This window comes from Lagopus muta, chromosome Z (assembly GCF_023343835.1).
Source record: "Lagopus muta isolate bLagMut1 chromosome Z, bLagMut1 primary, whole genome shotgun sequence".
NCBI lineage: Eukaryota > Metazoa > Chordata > Aves > Galliformes > Phasianidae > Lagopus > Lagopus muta.
Window position 1 is genome coordinate 34,561,236 of NC_064472.1, and position 15,619 is coordinate 34,576,854.

Genomic DNA, 15,619 nt, shown 5'->3' on the forward strand with positions numbered 1-15,619 from the left:
TTCAAAAAACAGCAATTGTATTTAAGCTGAAATGGGTTGTGATACAATTATAGTAATTTAAAAAATGTATTAATTTTACAAACTTCAATATAACCCCCAGTTATCAGAGGCAGAATCAAAGAATGATCCTGAGCCACTGAACTGACAAATTGGTGCAACCACTTTCTTCATTTTGGATCAAAAGTTAAAACAACCATTCTTTGATCTCATCACAGCAGATGGATGCAATTATGCGCATATAAAAGTGCAGAGACTCTGGGTCAAAGACATACAGAATTACAAAGGTGACAGCAATTTTCTAGTAGTTCTGTGTAGCATTGTTAAACCAGAGCTTACCATGGAATAATTATACAGCTGCAGTTTCTCTTTTGAAAACAGGAGACACTTGTGACATATTCTTAACAGAATGTAACTACTAAGGGTTTACGCAAGCAGTCACTGCAATGCTAGAAATCCTTATACATTTTATGTCTGCTGAGATACCTTCTGTGGCTACAGGCTTCCCAGTAGGCACCAGACCCATATCCAGACATCTTCACACATACTGTATGATGCATGCTGTGATGCACAGATCCCAGGTTGCTGTCTTAGAAGGAAGATGAGAAAACATTTTGGTCCGGTGCACAGCTGACTTTGGATGCCATGTAGCTGTGCTAGTGCAGCAATGTATCTGACCCAACAAGGGACACATTTCACAGCCAAACTCTTGTTGATTTCACACAAAGCTGAAAAGAATACTGCCTTTCTCTATTATTTCCTAAAGGAGATAGAAATGTTTTATGCCATTAAAAATGAGAATATTTCCCAAGTTACTTGGACACATTAAATTGCAGTCAGTATTTCAAATACAGATGTTTAAAATTAACTTTTCCAAATTCACATTCTATGACACAAATATATGGGCCGACTTTTACGTGGGCCTTGGTTTTAAAAGTTTAAAGAAAGCAACTAGCTGAAACACCTAATATCACCAACGATAAAGGAAACCACAATGCCTTTTAAATATATCATCACTCAGAATTTCTCTTTATTTGAGATCACAGAATCATAAAGCCATAGAATACCTCAGGTTGGAAGGGACCCATAAGGATCATTGAGTCCAACTCTTGGCTCCACATAGGACCGCCCAAAAAATCAGACCATATGTCTCAGAGCTTTATCCAGATGCTTCTTGAACTCCATCAAGCTCGGTGCTGTGACCACTGCCCTGTTCCGTGCCCACCAGCCTCTGGTGAAGAACCTTTCCATAACACCCAACCTGATCCTTCCCTAAAGCAGCTTCATGCTGTTTCCTCCTATCATATCACATCACCAGAAAGCAGAACTGCACTGTCCCTCTGCTCTCTGTGAGGAGCTGCAGACCACTGTGAGGCCTCACCTCAGCCTTCTCTGCCCCAGACTGAACACACATAGGGATCTCAGATGCTCCTCATTTGTCTTCCTTTCTAGATTCTTCACCATCTTCACAGCACTCCTCTGGACACTTTCTAATAGTTTTATGTCCTTTTTGTAAACTACACAAGCTCAGGTCACATCACTGTAGCGTAGAGTGGGACAGTCACTTCCCTTGACCTGCTAGCAACACCATGGCTCACGCACTCCAGGATAAACAAGTGGAGGGGCTACTACTGCTTAAAATGGCAAAGGTAGAAGAATTAGATGAGAATTCTCCAGGAAAGAAGACTACTTCCATAATGCCACAAGACAAAAAGGATTTCTTTCCCACTGTCCTTTGCTCTACCATCCCTTTTCTCCATAGTTAGGCTTTGGGAGATCAGTCAGCAGGATGGATGAACCACAGAGCCCAGTGGAGCAGCTGTATCCAATTGGACAACAGGATATCTCTCCTGCTAGGGGCATTTATCTGTCTGGCCAGCTTCTCAGAAGCAGTCTTCTTAAAGGCTGCTCAAAATAAAGCACCTTCCAGATGTGGATTCCTTCTAGTAGCAGCCACAGGTATGCCATACAAGCCTGTCACTGTGGAAGCCACATCCATCTTCCTGCTGCTGCAACAAGCAGCAGGACCCGGTGCCCTAGGAATTTAACCATCACTGTGTTCACTTTGGACTCCATCAGTGACACATTCACACAATCTGCTGCTTTTAGGCGCACTATTCATCGAATGCCATGTTTCCATTAAGGGGGAGAGAACTTTCCTGATGCTCTCACTCTCTCATGGCATCTGAATTTCCCCGAATCAACATTTTTGACAAAATCACATAACAGCAAACACAGCGTGCTAGCTCCTAACCAAGAAGACACTGCAAGCATAATCTGAGCACCGGGGTACTTCTTTACACTGAACTGTGCTCTAATCCAGCATGTGAATTAAAAACAAAAGCAGTACATTTGCTTCTTGGAACAGATATCCAAGCTACCCAGACAAAATCATAGATTCTTGTACAGGGGTTGTTAAGTAAACAAGGTACCCAATAGTCTGTATTTTTTAAATGCAGTAAAACTGAGCTTTTAATGCAAGCAGTTCTTCAAAATAAATAAAAAATTCTGGGCTAGAATTGTGCTGGAAAATAACACAGTTCTGTTCCAAGCCAGATAGTCTGATTGCAATCTTAAGATGCTCGTCTGAACTGAAGCCAAAACTTAAAATGAACCTACAGCTGATCTTACACATACGACAAAGAATATGTATAAGCTGCTTTGTAGTGCCAGGAACTAATGGCAAAATACTCTCACTGGGTTGGCTCTTCTCTGATTTAGCTACATAGGCTGGACAAGCGCCAAGCAGCCCAGTCCAAGAGCATGCTTGTTTTGAGGTTTTATTGGCTTGTACTTTTCTATTCACAAATCAAAGTGAAAATAAGCAGTTCAGCTGGTAACATATTAACCCACTACTCAATGGAAAAGATCTTTAAGAGCAATGTCTTCATGTTTTAGAAAACAATATAAAATGGTTTATAACTTACCACCAGCTACCTCAGAGGGAGGTGGTAATGACAAAGGATAAATGTAAAAAGGAAGTTTTGGCTGTGCACATTATTGTAGTATATAATGTAAAAATAAATAAATATATAAAAAATAAAGGCCTCTAGGGACTCATAAGGAAATCTCTTTGGAGTGGAAAATCTTGTTGAGAGACCTACAAGGAAGTATTTAGTTTTTTATTTCCCCAAAACAATGTAGCCTCTAGAGGAAATACTCGTCTTATACAAAGAAACAGTCAAATTCTGGAGAATGCCTGAGTTCAGAGAACCAGTTCTGGATTTCCAAAAGGGTAGCAAGGTCAGAATCTGATCACACATGCAAAGACGTCACTAAGGAGTAACTTCATCTAAATTGGTGTGCTCAATTCTTTGCCTGTCAGATCTCCTTGCTGGAAATAAAGCAAAGATTTAAAGGATTTATGGGACTGCCCTCACTCTGCAACAGGTTCTTTTCACGGCCATTATATCATATATTTAAGCAGATCATTGTCCATGGTAGGAATGTATGCATATGATAATCATTGTGTCTCAGTCATTGACTACTTATTCTATGGTAGAGAATAGTTACAGGAGTATTAGAGAGGCTGAGGATACTTTATTCACATTTTTTGGGCCCAGAACTAGAGAACAACAAAACTGTCCTGATTCTGCGTATCATTAGAAAGTGATTGAGATGCTAGAATGGCTTAACATTACCCTAGGGAGAAATTTATGATGATAAGCAGATTTATTTATCAGTGACAGGTACTGACGTACACATAGGGTCTTAGCTGTCCTCATCTCTAATGAATGCATCATCATTTTTTTTTTACTAACGTAATTACAGCCCCACTTAATAGATGGGGAATTGAAACAAAAAGAGATTAAACAGGTTGCATAAAGAAATAAAACTAACAAAGTTATAAAAGTTTTGCAGTAGAGCAAGTAATTAAACCCAAATAAATCCAAATGTTAGGGAAAAGTTAGGCCCTAAGGGAAAAAAAAAAAAAAAAAAAAGAAGGAAAAATTGAAGAAATGGGAAAAATTTGTACTCAGAAGTAGCACAGAAGAACAGAGAGATTGAAATTTGGAGCCAACTCAACAATTAGAAATGCCTGTGAAATATGGAATTTCAAAGAATATTGCAACGTACATGAAATATATTATGTATGTATTTGCAGAAGGTCTTAGCGGCTATGTAGTCATATATCAGAAATCTAAACAGAGTTAATGTGAGTAGAAGATAGATGTTTCTACACATGATAAAGTTGTAAAGCAAGACTGCTCAGCATGTGGATGTTTGGGAGCCAGACAGTAATCACAGCATTACAAGAAAGCTGGATCTAATGTTTATGAAGGCACTGTGGGAAGCAAGGCAGAATTAAAATGGGGTGGAAATGCTTTGCCATTGGAATGTAGAGTTTCAGCCTCTACATTCTTACTTGCCATGGAGATTTCAGAAGTCCTTCCATACAAGCTCTGTGTGGTCCACTGAATCCAGCAGATCTTAGCAGCAGAGCAGCTGCACTCTGTTTACACTCCTCCTAATTGTAGGCACTGCTCAGTGCACAATGAACTTCCTATCAGAAGAGTTTCCATCACCAAATGACTTTAACTCCAGATACTTTTCCGTATACTTACCATTTCAGACACAATTCTCTAGCTCTCCAGAAGATACAAATGAAAAAACACGGTGTCCTCATCAACTGCATATTCCACATTGCATATTCTAAACTGATCACAGTAGTTATTTTCATCTTCTTCAAACTGCAAACATATACATGTGTGATACATATATACTCTCTTCATACAAGTATTAAGTGAGAACAATTTTTTCAGTGCATCACTGATCATTGCTCGTTTTTTGCATCGTCCTCTGACTAGAACTATTTGAGGGTAAAACGTGGCACCACTACCTATTAAAACAGATGCCAGGAGGCACACAAGTGTTTTGGGGGTGTAACTGGGTCACAAATAATCTGCTTTCAGAGTCAGGAAGAAGGGAAAAATTCCAGAATTTGCTTGTTCCAAAGGCCTCTCTTGAATTGGATTAAGTTTCACAGACACTCTATAGTGCCAAGAAAGTTTGGGTTCAAGCAGTGTTCAAACTGCTATAATAGATACCAGCACATTTCAGTACAAGTGACAGTATAAAGAATGAATGAAGGTTCCAGACTGCTGTTTTCAAATGCAGCCAGAGGAACTGTTAACACAAGGGAGCTCAGAAAAAAAAAAAAAAAAAGCCATCAGAAATATTGTTCTAAAAGGTCCTAAAAGGTCCTTGAAGGATATAAAAATAATGAGATGGAAAGATAGCAAAAAAAAAAAAAATCTATAACCAAGAAAAAGATATAAACACAATAGCACCTCAGGAAGTAAGAAGGCATGCTTCACTAAACATGTGAATTTATTCATGTCATAGTCTTCTCTTATTGAGAAGACTATTATATACTCAATTACAATTGAGCATATGAAAAGAAGTGTGAATATTCAGAGTACTTGCAGAGAAAGGCTCACACCAGGTCTTAGTTTTCATCTTTGCATTGATGGTTCAGGTGAAATCCAGTGGATTTCAATGAGAACATCAAAACTAAACATTTGTCTTGTAAACACTGAGTAACTTTAGATGAGTAGTCATATTAACCTCAGTGTCCATGACTGGAATACTACTTTAAATTACTCTTCTCACAGGATTCTAGCCATAACTAATGTCATTTAAATAAAGAGCCTAATTATTTTATGTTTATGAAAAAAAAGAGTGCTAAAATAAAAATTTGGTCTGTCAGCAAGAATGAATGTATTGGGAGGACCAAGGAGACTGATATTAAACCACACTTCCCTTCACAACAGAAGCATCATCTGCCATTGTTGTTTATTCTATGCAGCCTGACTCTGGCTGAAGGGAAGCAAAGAAGAGTGGTGACTCTGTGCAGCACCCAAGGCTACATCTTTAGATCTGTGTCACAGTTCTGTTCATACAAAATTTGGCCCTGAGGTTTGTACTAAGCATAGGAATTCTCAGTATTGCCCTTCACTTCAAATTGGAAGCTACCCATAAAACAAATCCAATTTCAGAGCTTTCTGAACACACGGCAACAAAAACCATTATTGGCATATTTTGCAAATTAAGCCTTTTATTCATGACATTCACGTACTGCTTCACTTTCACCCTTGGTTGCAGAGCTGACTAGCCTACGATATTCTTGAAAGAGAATCATAGAGCATTATTCCTATAATTCTGACATATCTGTACATTTGCAATTAGCAAAATTGTATAGGCATATTACTCTGAGTTGAGCTATCCAAGAAATTAAAGTTAGGAGATGACTACTAGGACATTAGGCAAGTTGATAGTGAAGCCTGTAAGATTAATCTCTTGTAGCCCAAAATGAAATAAAATGAAAAAAGAAAAAAATATATTTTTTGCAAGTGGATACCTTTATGTTTCAAAACATAAAAAGTGGAGTTGAGGCATAAAACAATATAAAACACATTCTTAAATGCACTGCTTGAATTCTGCCCAGATCTTGCTCTCATGCACTGTGTGCATGAAAGAATGCAGTTTGTTATTTTGACATCATTTGTACCCCAGTCTTGTACCATAGCTTGCTGTAGCTGGCAAAGTTTTATCTTGAATAAGGAATTTCTCTCATTTTCTGAAACATACTAAGAACTCAATATAGCTGGAAGCATAACTACTCCATCATACTCAAAGAATAAGTACAAAACTGCTCATTGGAGTAATTTTTTGTTTTTTTTCAGAGAAAATTGAGTGTAAATATTATATGCCTGTGAAAAATATACACATCTCTGCAATCTCTCCACACCCAAATAAATGCTGCTAGAACTAGACTGAATATCTTACCTCCACTTTATTTTACTGTAATTTTGTTGTAAAATGAAATATGAAAATTTAAAATGTATAAAATGTACATGAAATTTTTTTCTCTTCTTTCCTTGAGCTTCCCACCTCTGAAATGGGATAAAAATATTGCAATTAGCATCTGAACAGTGGCTTAAAACGTAACATTAGACATTATTTACTTCCCCATACTAGTTTTGAACCATAATTGTGCATTTGATCCCATATTCAGGATGTCACAAAGTGGTGCTATGAGTAAAATTAGATCCTGTCCATTACTTTGTTCAAGCTTTTGGCCATAGAACAGGAATACCTAATATGGCAATTTCCATGTGCACCTGTGTTATTATGCACTTCAAGCCCCAAGATCTCTGACAATATGCAAATGCATTTCTAAGATTACAGAAAAAGATACAGATGTTAAACAGACTTCAGCAGAACTACATTTATTTACAGCAGCTGAAGAACTTTCTAAAAGCTTCATGTAATCATTAATCAGCAGTTTTTATAAAGTATTGAAAATATTTATCTAAGTCAATATTGGGATAGACTGTGCAAGTTTTGTTCAAAAATCAATTCAGTATTAGGATATTTTAAATGTTGCTAACAAGATAACAAGTACATTTCCTTGTGGCCACTCTCTTCAGAAATTCCACATCACTCCCAAAGCCAACAGCAGCTTCACAGACAGGAGCAAGGAAACCAAACGAGAGCTTTTCAAAAATAACAGACCACAAAATACAGAAAGGAAATATTTAAAACGAACTTGCACAATATTAAAAGCTTCTTCAGATTCCTTTTGTCTTAGCCAGTCATGTCTAACCAATCAAAATCTTCTTCCAGTTTTCATTCTTACGTGCTCAAATCCAAAGTCAGATTAATAAACCAGTAAATGTATAAGTAATAGGAGATTGCTCAGACAGATAAATGACTTAGTAGTGTCACTCAAAAGTAAAAGCAAATGACCAAAAGGTCATTTTTTATGAAATGACCAAAATACCAAAGGAGTATAAAGAAAATTTTCTCATGCAACATGCAGCGGGCATCAGGGCCTTCCCCCTCCATGAAGGTCTGAACATGTCCCCTAGCTCCACAGCAGAGATTCAGAGCTGCATGCCAGCATAACCCAGATGCTGAGCCTGAGTTTACCATGCAGCCTCCCCATTTCCTGACTAGACCTTATGACGTGCAGGCTTGACTTCTGCCTGCATCCAGATTCACCACATCACTGGGGATAGATGTGTCTGACACTGACCACCCTCATCAGCCTTCCTGCCCAGACACTGTGGCATTTCTGCTGTATCTGCTCCTTGGCTGCATGTGGAGCCTTCTTTCTACCAAAGAAACTGCTGATTACTGAGCAACTATGTACCCTCAGCTCCATCCAGGGAATGGTGATCTCAAGTACTCAGGATCTCAAGGATGCGAGGTTTATTGGTGTTTGAATTACAGCACACCCGGTCATAGCTACGCTGTTGGATGTACAGCAAACAGAAAATATGTTACACTATACATCTTTCTTTCTTTACATATGTTCTTTTGAATATGTACATATTATCTTCCAAAAGGGCTAGGACTAAAAAGGGCTTTATCTGTCTCTTTCATATTTAAGTCAGCCTATGCAAAACCTAAACGTCTTTCTGCTGTCAGATAAAAAAAGCTGCAGGTGTGAAAGGTCCTGACCATAACAAGAAAGCTGAGGATCTGCATATAGTGAGCAATGAAGAACTCTGCTGTTCAGGACCTCTCAGTGCCTAGCAAGTAGAGACTGAGCCCAGTGGCAGGACAGGGTGGGTGACTAGCTCATGGATGTCTAACTTTTTGGCTTGCCTGGGCTGCACTGAATCACGAAGAATTGTCTTGGGCTGGATATACATAGGTCACTCTGGAGGTAATGCCTCCGATGTGAGGCATATATTTCCATGAAAACTACAACAGATAAAAGGAGCACAATAACGCTATTTAATACAGCAAATTCTCAGCTACAAAACACTGTTTTTCATCACAGTCACCACCATTAGCTCTGCATTTTCACCAGTGATCAACAAGAGCCTGCAAGCTGCACTTATAAAAACCAATACCAACAGAAGTGACCCACAATTGCAGTCGCCACTGCTGAAACACATCACTCACTGCCTCACAGTGCTCACATTCACTGTTTCATCCTTCATTTCAGGAACTGGAGGGTGGTAGTCCTGTCTGGCAGCAAAATCCAACCCGAGATCTACTTTTATGCTCTTTTGTATAATAGGTAGACCACATTAAGACTAGCAGGAAATAACATTGGAAACACCTCCCAGAGGCATCACATTTCTTTCAAGTTTGAGTAGTGAAAACAGATTTGACAGCATAATCTGCAGCTAGTACGAATGGCTTTGAATTAAACCCAATTATAACTCTGGCACTGATGCTGCCTTAATGACTCCCAAGTATTTCTTTGGTAGGAAGACTTTGGAAGCTGAGGATACTGCTCAATGGAACTATTTTAAATATATCTCAAAAAAAAAAAAAAAAAAAAAAAAAAAAAAAAGCCAGACTCCAGGAGACCTGCAAGCTGGGAGACAAACAAAAACATATTCATGAATTAAAGCATGTGCACAAAGATTTTCTGCTTTTTTTTTTTTTTTTTTTTTTCGACTTCTGAAATCTGAACACAGAAGAAAATGGTATTAAAACAGATAAAGACCATAGGACAGTAAAGGGCTCCATATGGTTTAGATAGATCCCTTTCTTGTCAAGCCAGAAATGACCACCAATTGCCAGCAGTCCATCAGCCTCCCTTTTTCTTGTCCTTCTTCCTATAGAGCTCAAGTGCTGATTACAATAGCTCTTAGTGTGTTACATATTTGTGGGATGTTCAAACCAGGGTGATCCTGCTGCTATGTGTTGTGAATGTGTTTCAGGTTATGTTTAAGATTAAACAATTACTTAAGAATATCATCCAGAAATCTGCCCCAAGGAAATATAGTTCTGAGAGGCAGGGAGTGTAGGATGGTATGAGCAGGCGTCTAGAGCAGTAGGCACCCTACAGCGGTTTATACCTTCACCTCTGAACAACTGCAGACTCATGAAAAACAAGTGGAATAGTTGGAAAAAGTCTGCTGTTACCTTGGTAATCCTTAAGAGATACAAATCTCTGCAGCATGCTGGGGCCTGACCCATGCCTACCAACCTCTGTTCAACACTATTCAGCATCTTCAAGGGGTAGAGAACACTTCTGAATCTGATGACAGTACAGCAGACTCTCCAACTCCAATGACAGACTCTGCAGGAACTCCAATTCCCGCAACCGGTTCTGTGGTTGCTGTGAGCATTGTGACAGATCCTAGTGTCACTCCAACCTTCATGGTGAGCACTGCAATTGCTCCTGCTACAGATCCTGTGTCTGTTTCATATATTGCGATGAGAAAAAGAAAAAAATTCCTCCTGAGGGAGATGCAACATGCCCAGAGATACAGTCCTGTGGCTGCTCCACTCCCTAGGAAGAGTACTGTGGCTGCTCCAACTCCTGTGACAGGCCCTGTGTTTGTTCTGACTTTTTTGACAGACCCTACGGTTACCCTAACACTTCTCACAGGCCCTGCAGGTGCCATGACACTCACAATCAATCCTGTGGTCACTCCAATTCCTCCAAGCCCCATACTGGGTGCCAAAATGGCTGCTGTGGTTCAACATGGCAGACTGCTGAGCACCACACAGTTGTTCTCTCACTCCTCCACTTCCCAGAGGGAGGGGAAGAGAAATGGGGGGGAAAAAAAGAAAAAAAATTAGAACTCATGCGTTGAGATAAAACTGTTTAGTAAGGTAGAGAAAAGGATAGCAGTTACAACGGATATATATAGAGAGAAATGTATATGATAAGTGATGCACAAGCAACTTCTCACTAATCCCCAACCAATGCCCACCTAGCTCCTCAAGCAGTGAAAGAAAGAGATGAACTTCCACCCCTTTCAAATTCCTTTCTCTTCATGTCATATGATAAGGAATACCCCTTTGTATGGTTTAACTGAGCTGTTCTGGTTCTGTTCCCTCCCACCTTCTTGGCCCTTCGCTGAGAATGGCCTTGATTCTATGTAACAGCGCTTAGCAGAAACTATAAACATTGCTGTGCTATCAACACTGTTTTTCTTACAGAATGAAAACATAACATCATGCTAGACACTCCGAAAAAAACAATTCCATCCAAACTGAAACTAGGATACTTAGGAATGAAACAGAGCTGAAAGACGCCCAGAGAATTTTTTTGTTTAATATACTTCTGAGATAGCCTTTACTTGCCTAGGCAAGCCCTGCAAGATGCCAGTTTCAAAAAATAAATAAATAAAAGAAGAACAGAAGAGAAAAGCTGGTGCCCAAAAGGCTTACATGAAAATAAGAAAAATAATGTTTTTATATAGGCAAGGAAACAAAATGGATAACAAAACAATACAGGAGCACACCAGATGCGTCCACATGTCCACCATCTACCTGCTGCAGCTGGACTGCACCACGCAGGCCCTGCAGCATGCTAGACATCACAGAATCACAGAATGGCCAGGGTTGGAAGGGACCTCAAGTATCATGAATCTCCAACCCCCCACATAAATGCAATGAAGTGAATCAGGAGCCTTGCAGAAGGCAGTGCTTCACAGGAGTTCATCACTTAAGACTATGTCCTCTAAGCCTTATACTTCAGGTTGAAGAAGCCTGAATGATACTAATACAGGCTGTAGCTTACAACATCTTCGGGAAACGTGATGGATATGTGGATCAAGGTGTGGAATGCAGTGATCCTGACCAGGACACTACTGTACACAGATGAGTTGGTAACTCATACAACAGTAGACTCCAATAGGTGCAGATCTGTGCTGTACTATATGTTCAGAACAGACCCGTGTTGTGCTGCACAGATCTCCTAACCAAAGGATAACCTCAGCCAGCTCATCATAACAAGCGTTCTCTTCTATCACATCTCTGGAATATATTACAAATTCTCTTATCCTTTTCAACTCAAGATGTAATGTTTCTATACATGTTTTTGGATTTAAGACAACATTTAACTCTGAATTTAAGAGCCCAATCGACCAGAAAACAAATTCATCCCACCACCACCCATACGAAAGCCTGGACCAACAATGCCCACATAAGCCAGCACCTGGGCCAACGGACAACTGAGGTTCCCCAGCCCTTGACACCACAAGCAGACCCAGAGAGGTGTGGAGGAGGTCAGGGAAGCCACATCACACTCAGTCTCTGCTCACACAGCTGCCATAACCCAAATACATTGCAGCAAGGTGTTGTGGTGGCATGACACTATTGTGGCTGTGCAGCACATTTATGGTGGCATGGCACTGTCTTCCTTCCATGGCACTGTTTAAAGCCAAGATGGATCTGTGTGGCTGCAAGCAGGGTCAGACACTTGCCCAGGGCAAGGTGCTGCTCAAAGCCAGCTGTCCAGCCACCCACCAGTGGATCACTACCTGTTCCACAGAATCACAGAATCATAGAATTGCTCAGGTTGGAAAAGACCTTCAAGATCATCAAGTCCAACCATGACCTAACCATACTATCCTAACAATCCACTGCTAAATCATGTCCCTAAGTACCACATCAGGTTTTAAACACATTCAGGGATGGTGACTCAACCACCCCCGAATGTGGGGATGCCTATTCCAGTGAATAGGGGAGCATATTCCAGTGCTTAACAACCCTTTCTGTAAAGTTGTTTTTTTCTGGTATCCAACCTAAACCTGGCACAACTTGAGGCCATTTCCCCTCATCCTGTCACCTATCACCAGTGAGAAGAGACCAACCCCGTTCACGCTGTAATCACCTTTCTGGTATTGGAAGAGAGCAATAAGGTCTCCCCTCAGCCTCCTCTTCTACTAACTAAAAGGCCCCAGTTCCTTCAGTCTCTCCTCACAGGGCATATTCTCCAAGCTCTTCACCAGTTTTGTTGCCCTTCTTTGGACCTGCTCCAGCATCTCAGTGTCCTTCCTGCATTCACCTGCCCCAAAACAGAACACAGTACTCAAGGTGAGGCCTCAGCAATGCCGAGTACAGGGGCAGGATGACTTCCCTAGTCCTGTTCACCATTTCTGATACAAGCCAGGATGCCATTGGCCTTCTTGGCCAGCTGGGCACACTGCTAGCTCGTATTCAGTTGACTGTCCATCAGTACACCAAGGTCTCGTTCCTTCAGGCAGCTTTCCAACCACTCCTCCCCAAGCCAGTGGGATTACCTAGGGTTGTTGTAGCCAAAATGCAGGACCCGACACTTGGCCCTATAGAAACTCATACCTTGGCCCATCAATCCAGTCTATCCAGGTCCTTCTGTAGTGCCTTTCTACCCTCCAGCAGATCAACACTCCACATTCCCTCCCAGCTTGGTGTTGCCTCCAAACTTACTGAGGATACACTCAATCTCCTCATCAAGATCACTGATAACAATGCCAAATAGGAGCGACCCCAGTACCAAGCCCAGAGGGGAAATCACTCATGACTGGCTACCAACTGGACTTTACTGACCACAAATCTTTGGACCTGGCCATTCAGCCACTGTTTCTCCCAGCAGAGCATATGGCCATTCAAACCGCAGGCAGCCAGCATCTCCCTGAGAATGTTATGGGGGGCAGTGTCAAAGGCTTCACTAAAGTTCAGGTAGACCTCTTTGACAGCCTTACCTTTATCCACTAAGTGTGTCACTTTGTCATAGAATGGAATCAGGTTTGTCAAACAGGATGTATCATTAGTAAACCCATATACTGACTGGCCCTGATCCCCTGGTTGACCATTAATTGGTCCATGATGGCTCCTGAGATTATCTTTTCCATAACCTTCCTGGGCACCAAGGTGAGACTGATTGGTCTGAAGCTCCTGGATCATTGTTCTGGCTGTTTTTGAAGATGGGCGTCACATTTGCCAGTCTCCAGTCCACTGGGACAACCGTTAGCCAGGACTATTGAAGGATGATGGAGAGTGGCTTGGCAACCACATCTGCCAACTCCCTCAGCACCCTCGGTAGCAATCCATCCAGCCCCACGGACTTGTGAGCATCCAGCTTTGGGAGCAGGTCCAAAACCATCTCATCATGGATCATGCAGCACCTATTCTGATCGCCATCCCTACCTACCAGTGCAGGGGGCTGTGTTCCCAAGAAGCAACAAGTCTTGCTATTAAAGGCAAAGAAGGCATCAAGCACCTCAGCCTTTTCCTGATCCTTGGTCACCATGTTCCCCACTGCATCCAGCCTCCTGCTGTTTATGTATTTATAAAAATACTTATTGTTGTCTTTCACCTTAGTGGCCAAGTTCAGTTCTAGCTGGGCTTTGGTCTTTCTAATTTTCTCCCCGAAGCCCCTCCATGACGAACTTCACGCTCACAGCCGCCTGCTCCCGCACGACCACAGACTCGACCCAACCTCCCACTCCCCGCCCTTCCGCTCCCTGGGCCGCCCAGTCGGAGCAGCAGGCCTGGCGGCAGAGCAGAAGAGCCCGCCCTCCGAACCGAAGCGCAGGCGCCCGTAGTCACGCAGGCGCCTTTCGCTGCCGGGGCCGCTCGGGGCCCTCGCCGGCGTTCGCCTCCGAGAGCCGACCCTGGCGCTGGGCGAGGTGAGGGCAGCGAGATGGGCAGCCGGGTCGCAGCCCTCTTCAAGAGTGCGGGTGCGGAGCTTGTAGTGGAGAGGCGGGCTCCTTAGTGGCCTGGAGCCGCCCGGCGCAGAGCACCGGCCTCGGCTTTGGGTGGGGGGAGCCGCCCTTCCTCTGGGGCGGCGTGCGGGGCCGCCGGGCTCCGCGTCTGCCTGACTACGGGGCTGACGGCGCCGAGGAGCGAGCAGTCGCTGATGCTGTCATTACTCAGCGCTTTTCTTTTCTGAAGTCTTCTCACGCTTAGAAGCGCTGGAGTACTGGATGTGCGCCGTTGTCGTGTCTTTGGGCTGTTAGTGGGTTCTGGGGTCCAGATCAGGAGTGCTGCTTATTCCTATGCCTGGTTGGCGTCTGTCCCCGTGAGTTGCCTAGACTCGGATTGTAACGGGCGCCAGAGGAGGTGAGCAACACGCTCACGTCCTGTGGTGCCCGGTCATTGACATGTTGCTGTATTACATTTGGAGATAGGTTTGTCACCTGTAACCCACCTTTGTCTCTCCCTTTGCCAGGTGTCCATGTGTGTGTTGCTGTAGCTGACAGGACCAGCACAACCGTGTTTTTGACAGTACTCCATTAATATAAGCAGTGTGAGTCCTTGCTGGTGGGTGCCTGTGTTCACTCTGTTTTGGTTTGAGAGGATCACTGGTTTGAAGTGGGAGTTCCTTCCTAATAAGCAAACCACAGCAAATATAAGAAATGTAGTCAGAATGGCAGTTCTGTGTTCTGTTATTTAGTTTAGCTTAACTTGTAATAGTGACTTGGAGTAAACTTGTAGTGTGGACCAAATCTGAACATTTAAAACGAAGGGAACCCTCCTGTGGTTCCAGTGTGTAAGTATTGCTTATCCTTTGCATTGGGATGTTTACCATGTCAAAAACTGGGCTCATGAGATCCTCATGAAGTTTAACAATGCTAAGCACAAGATTTTGCCCTTGGATCAGGGTAATCCCAGGTGTATGTACAGGCTGGGAGAACTCGCAGGGAGCAACAGCCCTGCTGAGAAGGATTTGGGAGCTGTGATGGACAAAAAGCTGGACATGAGTCAGTGGTGTGCTCTTGCAGCCCTAAAGGTCAACAGTATAGTGGGCTGCTTCAAAAAAGGGGTTGCCTGAAGGGAGAGAGAAGCAATTTTCCCTTCTGAGGCCCTTTCTAGAGTAATATGTTCAGGTCTGGGTCCCCCAGCACAACAAAGACATTGAAGCTCTTGAAGCATG

General features: G+C 42.4%; 1 protein-coding gene across 3 annotated transcripts in view; it reads left to right on the plus strand.

Moving 5' to 3' along the window:
• The first annotated feature begins 14,241 nt into the window (after positions 1–14,241).
• The window catches only part of FOCAD (focadhesin), a 92,185-nt gene continuing 90,807 nt past the window's right edge, over positions 14,242–15,619 (plus strand). The window contains exons 1-2 of one of the 3 annotated variants that reach the window (XM_048931674.1): positions 14,242–14,372; positions 14,915–15,006. The gene's annotated coding sequence lies outside the window, so the exon portion shown is untranslated. The remainder of the gene's footprint in view (positions 14,373–14,914; positions 15,007–15,619) is intronic. The other 2 variants (XM_048931675.1, XM_048931676.1) reach the window with 2 other exon arrangements.